Source organism: Diospyros lotus, chromosome 7 (genome assembly GCF_014633365.1).
Source record: "Diospyros lotus cultivar Yz01 chromosome 7, ASM1463336v1, whole genome shotgun sequence".
Taxonomy (NCBI): Eukaryota; Viridiplantae; Streptophyta; class Magnoliopsida; order Ericales; family Ebenaceae; genus Diospyros; species Diospyros lotus.
The window spans coordinates 18,603,448-18,615,772 of record NC_068344.1 but is presented as its reverse complement, the minus strand read 5'-3'; the positions used below and the strand labels follow the sequence as shown (position 1 = coordinate 18,615,772).

The following is a 12,325-nucleotide window of genomic DNA, read 5'->3' as shown; positions in this document are numbered from 1 at the left end:
TTACATGGATAGGATTAGTATTGTGGTATCTTATCTTTTTGAGGAAGTCTTTTACATGGTAGAGTCTTCTACATCACATTCTCACCTTATAAAAAGCTAAATATCTAGTTCAATAATTACCAAATAAAGGCTGAAACAAAAACAATTAAAATATTGTTATATCAAATTTCTCTCAAAAAGAGATGGAGATTTTTTTGTGTAATTAGGGATATATTCAAAACCCTAATCTTGTTGCAAGGATGGCTCATCTTGTGCCACCGGCTTCGTAGCAATGCCCACATTTCCACCATTATTAGCACAACCAGCACCATCATCTCCTCCTCTATCACTGTTAGTATTAATTTTTTGGACTATGTTGCACAAGGGCTTGCTGATCGCGATAATGTCAGAGTACTCAAGCTTTTCAGTTGGGTTGGCGCTAAACAAAACTTATAGCCCGACAGTTAGTAAACAACCTTGTCCTGGCAAGCTTTCAAAGTCTGAATTAGGCACACCATTGACTTCACTGATGACGGAGTAGTCATTTTCAAGTAGTGCTCCCATAGGATGTATGATGAATCCAAGTGGAAGTAGAGGAATGTTGGACTGGTTTCAGTTGCTCATGGCAAGTTGGAGAGAGTCAATGCTAAGGGTACAAAACACCACTACACCACTGGTATCGCTAATCTTGCTCTCTTGTAGAATGAATTCTATGCTTGTGTCCTACACAAATATATATAGGTAGTAATGTGGTACTACAACTTTACATGAAAAAAATACCCATACACACAAGAATCAAAATGAATGTACACATACTTACATTAATGCGAAAAAAAGAAACGCAATTTCCTGGATGTGAGCCACTAGCAATGTGAACCACCTCTTGCAAAGAAGTCACATTTGAAAGAACATCTAGTTGCCATATATGATGAACACAAATGCAATGCTAATTAATGGATTTCGAAAAGAAAATGAGACAAAGGAAGAATGTATTGAGAAGGTGATGATTATGTACTTGCAGAGCCCTACAATGCTCATCTTTGAGTAGATTGAAAGCGAGAAAGGGTGAATATGGAAGCCAAGAAGTGGATGCAACAGCGAGAATCAAACCAATGGGCTGGCAAGGCTCGGTGATACATCTAGTGGTGATTCTAATAGTGTCATCAGCATAATCCGAAAGGGCCATCCATGTTTGACCACAAGAACTACTCATATTCACAAAGAAATTTTTTGTCATCCTCTCTGCAAGATTCATCAGTTTCTTCCTTGCTTCGGTTATTTGCATCCCTGTAAATACGAGCATCCTATCAATTTTAAAAAATAAAAATGTAACACCTATAAAGTAGTATATTATGAAGGTCTTCAATATATTACTAAGTTTCATATATCCAATAATTACTAAAATAGCATTGGATGGTTTCAGAGACTAAAATCGAAGAGACTTGCCAAGTCTTAAAAAACATAAGTTTTTGCAAGTTAAACCAAATTCACCAGTCACATTAGCGAGTTCACCTATTCCATGCCAAATCTTTTGCTAGAGTGTTTGCAAAGAAAATCAAGAAGGACACGCTAGTTAGACTGGCAAGTCATTCTTATTATATGCTATTTTGGTAAAAATCTAAAATCCAATATTAGGTGCCTAAATATATATTGTTAGAACGGGAGGTACTATGGCACACACCAAGAGGGGGGTGAATTGGTTATTTTAAAAACTTAATTGAACTTGAAAAGCTTTTTAACACAAATTGAGGTTTTATGAAATAAAACGTAAAGTATATAAAAGTGACAGATGAAAGTTTACAAAAAATAAATATGTGAACCAAGTGAGGAAAAACGAAATGCTTGGAAAGATAAATAGATCAAAGAGCACAAGCATAAGAAACACAAGGATTTATAGTGGTTCGGCTTAACCCAAGCCTAATCCACTACCTTAGTTCCTTACTAAGGATTTTGCAAACAATCCACTAAAACCCCCTACTTAAACCAAGTAGGTCCTCTAGTCCAAGACTAGAAATTACAACCTCTTGCTTATACAAGCAAGCCCTCTAGCACCTAGCTAGGAATTACAGCCCCTTGCTTTAACGAGCAAGTCCTCTAGCACAAAGCTAGGAAAATAAAAGTGATACAAATGTAAACGAGATGCTAAGAGTTGGCACTCTTAGTTACAAGTTCTCTCACAAAGAAAACAAGGTTTGAATGAATTAATACAAGTTAAAATCAAAGCCTTGAAGAGAAAAAAAAAAATTGAAGCCCAATCACTGTAAATACAAACGAAAGTAACAGAAGCTCAAATTATTTCATTCCCGTCCATTAGCCGTCTCTTGATCTCTTGATATGTATATATAAGCATCCCAAGAGTCTTGCACAAAACTAGCCGTTATTGAGCCGTTGGAGAATGAGAAACTAGCCATTGGAGATTGAAAAATTAGCCGTTGTAAGTTTCTGTGAAACACATAGTCGACATATCAAATGGGTTAGTCGACTATTTCTTCAAATAAAACTAGGCATAGTCGACAGATAAGAAAGCATAGTCGACTATTTTTCAACCAAAACTTCTCATAGTCGACAGATCCTTTTACATAGTCGACAGATCAAAAATACAAGGAAAATTTTGAAATTCATGAACAAACATAGTCGACAGATGAAATAGCATAGTTGACTATCCTTACACAATAGTCGACATAATGAAATATAGTCGACAGAGGTCATATATAGTTAATAGATTAAACAAGCATAGTCGACTATCTTCTTAGAAAATCTGAAAACTTAACAGATAACATGTAGAAGCACACTTGATTAATACAAAACATCACCACATATTTACATAAGTAAAGTCCTCATTTTGTTTAATTTATATTTTACCTTCCATTTACTTTAATACATAAATGTAAATAAGAAAGTACTCCCCATTTGGATTCAATAAAAATATATAAAAAATCAAAATCCATAAGAATAAAAAAGTAGAATTTGGGTTTTAGTAGGAACTTAGGATTTTGCGATTTTACCACCTCTAAGATATACACTTTCTATTCTTTGAAAAATTCGTTAAAAATCATTTTATCACTAATGAATGTTAACTATTGAATTATCGAAAGTTAGTTTTCTAAAACTAAAACATTTTCATATATGTCTCCTTATAAGGTGCTCTAACCTTCCAGACTTAGAAAAATATGACTTTGAATTCTTGATACTTGAAATTCATTTGGTTTTCATTCTCACAAAATAATACTTGATATTGAAATTGATTTATGTTGAAAACCACAACCTTGATTCATAACTTAGGGATTGAATAAAATATTATTTTTGATTATCAAAACTAAGTATATAAAAGTAAAACAACATATATATAATGTTAATTTAATCAAAATTTCAAAATAATCCCATGAACTTTTCATATATGTGGAATACTCACAAGATGAAGGGAGCCACTTGCATGTCCCAAAATGCCTGAATTGACCACTTGAAGAGTTGTTGCTCTAGAGACAATGGAGGGGAAGAGCTTCGCCCACTTCCTCTGAAATAACAAATAATGACTTTTTATAGAAATTTCTTATATACAAATTCAAAATATAGATGGATGTTGTCCCTTACGTCTATAGATTAAAATAGAAATTAAAATATTATTTTGGTGACGTTTTTTGCATAGTTATTACTAATAAAAGTTAATGAGTATTAATAAAAAAAAAAACTATCATTCAATATATGTTAAATTATTTTTTTGAGATATATTAAATAGGGTAACGCTAAGCTTCAATTAATGCATCTTGTTGCATTGTTTACATTTTCAAAATAATTTTTCTATTTAATGATAAATAATGGATCGTGTTTTTTAACATTTAATCACTCAAAAAAATTGTTTTGGAATGGAAAACATTTACATACATTATCTTAATTTAAAGAAGTTATTGAATTGGAGTTACGACGTCAAGGAAAGCATCAACCAACATGAAGCTACTGATGGCGACAACAGCAGTGTGTCGAGAGGCTTCCACAATAAACTCACTGCCTCTATCTTGCTGAAACTTCAATGGCCATTGAAACATCCTCGCATGCTCTTCACCATTCAACACTTCTTTTTTGCTACCCTCAAATCTAATCCAAAGAGGTTCAGTTGCCTGACACATATTCATCAGTTCCTCCATGGATGACATTGCAAGGCCCAATACAATGGATTTGTTTCCTTCCACAAATAGACAGTCGCCAACGAATTGGGAGAAGTTTTTTGTTACCAAAGGGGCTTGGTTGACCACGTCCTTGGAGTTGTCTATTTGCTGCTCCTGGAAAAGAATTGTTGAGGAAGGAGGAAGTGAAGGGGCCAATATCGCTTCTGTTTCTTCCACTGTTTGAATATGCTGGCTTGATGTTATACCAAAGTAACTCACTCTTTGTAACTAGAAAGAAGAACATATATAAGCAAAAGGAAAAAATTAAAGAAGGTATACAAGAAGGAAATTTTTTTTCTTATGGAAGAAAATTTTATTAAGAATAATATAGTAATATTATTTTAATTTTTGCTAATATTAAATTATCATAATAATTTTTTTGTTTCTTATAAACAAGTTTGAAAGGGTCGCATTATCTTGTGTAAATTTTGGGCATTACTATTTTTGTGGGCCAAATGTGTTGACCACAAAAAACAAATTCAATTTTATGTAAAAAAGTTTTGTTTAAATATCTTTATGTGAAGAAGTATTTGTATTCTAATATAATGTTAAATAAAAATAATAGTATTATTGTAGTTAAATTTTTATATAAAAAGTAGAAAAAGTTTTGTGACAAAGACAGTTACATATATATATATATGTGTGTGTGTGCATCTGTATTTCAAATATCCTGAATTAGAAAAAATTAAAAGATATATTAATACGATAAGTCTGTGAGAGTAGTGTACCTCTATTTTGAGTTGCATATTCTCAAGTTGAAGTTGTTCATCGTAACCCATATTATTGCAGTTTGGGCATATCAATGCTTGTATGGCAGCTTGTAGTTGCAAATTCTCATTCTTCAGTCTTTCATTCTCGGCTCTTAATTTCAAGTTATCATTCCGATCTTGTTGTGCCTAGCACATGAAAAATTATCAATAAATAATCCAAACTAATTAAGCACAAATTAAAAACTAAGTTGAAATTGAGATCTTACATATTTAAAAAAATAAAAACCCATTATATAAGATATTGAAATGGCAAGTTATGAATAAAATTAATTCTAAGATGCATGTACCTTCATTTGGGTTCGACGGTTCTGAAACCAAAACTTGACTTGGCTTGGCTTGAGCCCTAAATCTTGGCTCACCCTTTCCCTTTGTTTGTAATTTAGGTGTGAACTCTCCTTAAACAAACTGTGTGCAAGGCATAAGGTTAGGAAAGTGATATCGTGTATGCATAATTAAGTTTAGAGAGAGAAAGAGAGAGAGAGAGAGAGACGCTTCCATCTCTTGAATTTGGCGAGGAGTGTAGCGGTGATAACATTTCTTCTTATGTTGGGGCTTAATGATCATCTCCATCTCTTTTGTTGATTCTCCTTCTAGGGGCTTACTAGAGGAGCCATTCTCCTCCTCCTCTATAGTTGTCCCTCCAGCTACCTCTTCATCATTCTACAACAAGGTTAACCATTTCTTAGATTTATATATATATGGAGAGAGAGAGAGAGAGAGAGAGAAAGAAGGGATGATTAATTAGTTTACATACTGAAATAATTAGAGGAGAAGAAGGGTCAAAATTTATGTGAATGTCGCTAAAGTCAGAGCCATGGCTCGGTAGCAAAACCCCATCTTCTTCAGCGACCATGGATGCAAGAACTTCACAATCTTCATACATTTCTTGAGACTCAGATCGATCATTTCTAGATGAGAAACTAAAGGGAAGATGCATATTTATATAAAAGGAAGATGGGTTGAAATTAGAGATTAGTAGGTTGGTGGGGGTTGAGTTACTTCATCAAATGTAACTACAAGAAAATTGACAAAGATTAAATTGAAGGAAAGAAAAGAACAAAACATATGAAGTCATAATAGGTGGAAAACTTAGGAAGAAATTAAATAATGGTTTGACTCTCTTCATCTCCCAATGCAAGAAACAACTTAAATAGGGAACACCTCTCTTTTTCTCTCTCCATTTCTGTTCTATGAGTAATTACTTCATTCATTGAAGGGAGTAATTGATGACCATCAAAAGCAGAAAAGGCTATTTTAGCCATATAAGTTTTTACTTTTTGATAAGATTGGGTTACATGAAAATTAATTATCGAGTACATTACACTCATCATTCTCACATCCATCAAGAAAAGAAAAAGACATTTTTTACGTTTATTAAAATTACAAAAACCTTCCTTCTTAGAAATTTGAATAAAAGGACCACTTTACATTGTGTATCTTTTTCTTTCCCGTCTTTGTCTCTCCTATCTCTTCTAGAACTTCTTCTCTCCAATCTCTCCCTTCTATTCTTCTCTCTCCTCTTATCTTACATAAATATAAAAATGTATTTTTGTTACAAAAATTATATTCTAATTATAAAAATAAATATATTTTCCAATAGGGTAAATATATATAAATATAAACTAATGTTTTTTAGAAAAAAAACTACAAAAAAAACCTTTTTAAGCAATCACCATCATCGAAAATAAGGTGTCCGCCCACCAACTTCGCAACACCAGCACTACTGTTGGAATGGTGGAGGGTTCCTAATTAACCTTACATCATGAAACCTTAGATAGAGTTTTGGGTTTAAAGAACCCAAAGAGAAAAGGAAAGCAAGAAGGAGATGAAAAGTGAAAGGGAAATGAGTCATCAACATCATCAAAGGAAAATAAGAGAGTTGACCATTTTGGAAAGATTTGTTTAACTCTTTTTTTTTTTTTTTTTTTTGATGATCCAGGTGCCCAAGTTTCGCCTGCCTAGTCCTGGAGAAGACTGGGCTTCCCCCCTAGTTTGGCCTGCGGGTAAATCGGATGGGGTCACAAGTGTATACACTCCAAGGCAGACGCGGTCACTACAAAAAAATCAGCATTTAGCGGCGATTTCTTTTCATTTTGTGGGGGTTTTTTTGCATTTTGCGGCGGTTCACGTAATTTAGCCATCGTGAAGCATTTAGCGACGGTTTTCAGCAACTGCTGAAATAACCGCCGCTAAGTCATATTTTTTGCGGTGGTTTCAAAACCGCCGCAAAAAAAGTGATTTAGCGGTAGTTTCAAAATTGCCACAAAAAAAATTTAAAATATTAAATTTTAGCAGCGGTTTTAAAACTGCTGCAAAAATTCAAAAAAATTAAATTGTAGCGGCGGTTTTAAAACAGTTGTAAAAATTCAAAAAATTTTAAAATTCAAAAAAATTCGAATTTTTGAAATCTCAAGCGCGCGGCCAAGCCGTGCGCCTATCCGCCCACCAGTGTGGACTTGCGCGCACAAGTGCGCCTGGGACCCCCTGGCCACGTGGCCGCTTGTCCGTGTGCCACGTGGCGGATGCTGAAAATAAATTTTCAGCATCCTTCTCCCCTTCCCCAGACTCAAACCCAGAACCTCCCTTGACCACATGCGCGCATGAAACCAAATGAGATGCGAAGCCTTGTTAGTAAAACTTCACTCATATAAATTATATACTAACATATAACTACTATTTTCCAGAATTATAATTTATATTCTTTATTATAAATTGAAAAAAATAAATAAATAAATTATTTTTTAAAAGAGTAATGGAATAAAATAAAAATAAATTAATTGATTATTTTTTAAATAAATTAATTGATTAAAAAATAAACGAGGATTTTATATATTTTTTAAAATTTATTTTTAAAATTATAAAAAACTTTATATATTAAAATTTTGTTAATTTTTTTTATTTTCTTAAAAATAAATTTTTCAATAAATTTTGCGGTAATTTTTTTATTTGTAAATTTTTTAATTTTTTTTCTAAATTTACCGACGGTTTCAAAAAACCGTCGCTAAATTAAATTTTTTAATGAATTTTGCGACGATTTTGAAAAACCGCCGCAAATGTTATTTAATTTTAATTTTTAATTATTTAATTATTTTTAAATTTAGCGACGATTTTCAAAAAACTGCCGCTAAATTAAATTTTTAATAAATTTTGTGGCAGTTTTTCAAAACCGTCGCAAATGTTATTTAATTTTAATTTTTAATTATTTAATTATTTTTTGAATTTAGCGGCTAAATTAATTTTAATTTTTAATTATTAAATTAATTTTTGAATTTTGCGACGATTTTTTTAAAATCGCCGCAAAATACTGTGTTTTGCGGCAGTTTTTAAAACCACTGCAAAAAGATCAATTTTTTTGTAGTGTTACTAAATGGGGCATTTTTGCCTCCACCAAGAGTTGATCCCCCGCCACTCTCAAGAAAACTTGGGAGTTTTACCACTTGCACCATGCCCTGGGGGCTTAACTCTCATATTTTAACCATATGATGGGACAATGTTCAACGATTTTTACCTAACCAAAAAACTAAAATATGGGAGGTTATGTTCAAACCATTGTACTTAGCCAAGACAGTGGGTGGGATCTAACTAGTCCATCAGGCCAAAAACTAAAATGTGAGATTTATGATGGGTTAGAAGCTAAAGATCAAACTCCACATGTGATGTGGAGTCATGTGTTGTCTACTCAATTATGTGAGTACTTCATAAACTAAAATATGAGGGATATTCATATGAAAGATAATTCACACCTGCTATTAAATCGTTCTAAAGGATAAGTTTTCTAGTTGAGAAGTGCAAGATTCAAAAACTTTAGTGGGAGCACCCATTTAGTTTAAAGTCCTTAATTAAATGGTTTTTTTTTACCAAAATCCATCTACTAATATATCTATTTATTTTCTATAGATAAAATGGCAGGCAACATGAATCCGTTAATTAGCATTTTGAATACTAATAGGCTTATTGACCCTAATTTCTTCGACTAGTTTTGTAATCTTAAAATCGTTCTCAGTATGGAAAAGATGGACGATGTCTTGTTCCTTAGTTCTCCTAATTCTATTCCTGATGAGGAGAGGTTTACTTGAGAGAGTTTGAAGGATCATGACTTGAGAGCCCATAACTATATTCTTGCCTCTAAATCTAATGACTTGCAGTGACATTGTGAGAATTTTCCTAATACTGCAGGGATGATTCAAAATCTAAGGGACCTTTATAAAAGCATAGTCAGACAGCTCAATATGAGATATCGAATAAGCTGTTTTGGGCTCAAATGATGGAAGGGTCAGATGTGGGAGAACATGTCATCAACATGATCAATTGGATTGATCAACTTAATGTATTGGTTTTCCCCATGGATTCTCATCTTAGGATTAATCTAATCTTGCAATCGTTGTTGGATTCATTTTCTTTCTTTATCACTTATTTTTATATGAATAAAATTGCATGTTCTCTCCCCATGTTGTTAAACATGTTAATGACGGCACAGTCACAAATGTGGGATAAAGGCAAAGAAGGAGTTCTTATCGTCGCCTCGTGTTCTTCTCAGACGAAACCTAAAACTAAGAAGAAGAAAAGAAAGGTTCTTAGGGTAATGAGGGATATGGGAAAGACAAAGTTGAAAGGCAAGGAGGTAGTTAGCAAAGGTAATTGATACTTCTACTAGAAGAAAGGTTACTGAAAAAGAAATTGCCCTAACTATCTTAAAACCTTGAAGGTCAAGCATTAAGAAAGTTAAGGTATTTCATCTTCTTTGTTTGTAATTGAGACTGATCTTATGATTGATCAGTACCCTACTTAATGGATCATTGATTCAGGAGCTACTTCTAATATTTGTTTGTCTAAGCAGGATCTCAATTGAAGTAGGACTCTTGGGAAGCGTGAAGTGGCTCTAAAGGTTGGAAATAGAGCAATAATTGTTGCATTAGCCATTAGAGTTACTTTTGTACTTTTACTTTCTAGTCACATGTTGTATTTTTATATGATTGTTTACATGTATCAAATCCTATAAGGAATGTTTTGTCTATTCGTAAGCTTGTACAACAGAATTATGAATTCTCTTTTGCCAACAATTTTTTAGAAACACGTGAATGTGAACAAAGTCAACAAATAATTGCTAACACTAATACCATAGTAATAGAGAAACCTTCTTGAGATAATCATGCTAATCCTATACAATTGTGGCACATTCGGCTTGGTCATATTAGTGTGTGTCGATTGACAAATTTGGTTCAATGTGGATTGATTTCCAATTTGGGTTCAGAACCTGGGCTAACTTATGAATCTTGTATTCTTGGGAAAATGACTAAGTCATCTTTTGTTTGACAAGGGAAAAGGGCTACTAAATTATTGGCATTGGTACATACGGATGTGTGTAGGCCCATAAATGTTATGGATTAGGGTAGTTATGTCTAGTTTGTGACTTTTACTGATGATTTATCTAGGTATTGTTATGTGTACTCTTTGAAGTACAAGTTTGAAGTCTTTGAAAAGTTCAAAGAATTCAAAGTGGAAGTAGAAAACACAAAAATGAAAGAGTATCAAGATTCTTGGATTAGAAAGTACTGAGTTAGTTGATTATCTTAAAGAGTGTGGTATTGTTTCACAATTAACTCTTTCGTATACACCATAACTAAATGATGTGCCTAAACATAGAAATCTTGTTAGACATGGTACGTTCTATGATTAGCTACACAGATTTGCCTATTTCATTGTGGGATTATGTCATTCTTACGATAATTTATCTATTAAATCGGATACGAACTAAATTTGTTTCGACTACACCTTATGAAATATGGGTTGGGAGACCCCAAAGACTTAAACATATTAGGATTTGGGGTTACCAGTTTATGTTAAAAGGTTGAAAACAAAAAAGTTGGAACCAAGATGTAATACCCAAGATTTTTAAACTAAAATGTTTGGGGAAAAAGGTCATTTCAAGGAATTATGAAAGTTCTGAGATAAAAATATAGTTTCAAAGCTAGTGGCAAAATTGTAACTTTTGAGCCTGGGTAAAAGTGCAATTTCTGAAAAACTCGGATACAAGTATAATTTATCAAAATCTTGGGGGATTAACGCAATAAACCCTTTCTATAGGGGCATAAAGGAAATTTTAGGATGGCCCGAAGACCAGGTTGCAAGGGGTCTAAGTGCAATATTTGAAAGGTTTGGGCCAAAGAGCAATAATAGGTGGAAAACTTAGGAAGAAATTAAATGATGGTTTGACTCTCTTATCTCCCAATGCAAGAAACAACTTAAATAGGGAACACATCTCTTTTTCTCTCTCCATTTCTGTTCTGTGTAATTACTTCATTCATTGAAGGGAGTAATTGATGACCATCAAAAGCTGAAAAGGCTATTTTAGCCATATAAGTTTTTACTTTTTGATAAGATTGGGTTACATGATAATTAATTATCAAGTGCATTACACTCATCATTCTCATATCCATCAAGAAAAGCAAAAGACACTTTTTATGTTTTTAAAATTACAAAAACCTTCTTTCTTAGAAATTTGAATAGAAGGACCACTCTACATTGGGTTCTCTTTTCCCTTCCTCTCTTCGTCTCTCCTATCTCTTCCAGAACTTCTTCTTTGCATTCTTTCCCTTTTGTCCTTCTCTCTTCTCATATCTTACATAAATATAAAAATGTATTTTTGTTACAAAAATTATATTCTAATTATAAAAATAAATATATTTTCCAATAGGGTAAATATATATAAATATAAACTAATGTTTTTTAGAAAAAAAAACTACAAAAAAAACCTTTTTAGGCAATCACCATCATAAAAAATAAGGTGTCCGCCCACGAACTTTGCAACACGAGCACTACTGTTGGAATGGTGGAGGGTTCCTTATTAACTATCATGAAATCCTAGATAGAGTTTTGGGTTTAGAGAACCCAAAGAGAAAAGGAAAGCAAGATGGAGATGGAAAGGGAAAGAGATTGAGTAATCAACATCATCAAAGGATGAGGAGAGAGTTGACCATTTTGAGAAGATTTTTTTAACTCTCATTTTTTTCTTTTTGATGACTCAGGTGTCCGAATTTCACCTGCCTAGTCTTGGAGAAGACTGGCCTTCCTCCTTGGTTCGACCTCCAGGTAAATCGGATGCGGTCACAAACTTATACTACAACAAAATAACCCTTTCTCTATGATTTTTTTTTTCTACGTAGTAAATTTATAGCAAAAAGTTAACATTTTGCTACAAAACTATTAAATTGTGGATAATTTAAAGGAGCTAAAAATTTTCCCATCAAATATAATTTTTAGCTACGAAAATTTTATCTAAGCTATAAGTTTCGTAGTAAAAAGTTAATATTTTACTACGTAATTATTAAATCGTAGGCAATTTCAATAAGCCAAATTTTTTTGCCACCAAATGTAATTTTTCAATACGAAAGTTTATCTACGATTCAAAATTGC

General features: G+C 32.8%; 1 pseudogene; it reads right to left on the bottom strand.

The window, feature by feature from the left end:
* Positions 1-222: 222 nt before the first annotated feature.
* LOC127805587 (homeobox-leucine zipper protein ROC3-like) lies at positions 223-5,795 on the bottom strand (annotated as a pseudogene).
* Between the last annotated feature and the right edge of the window lie 6,530 nt (positions 5,796-12,325).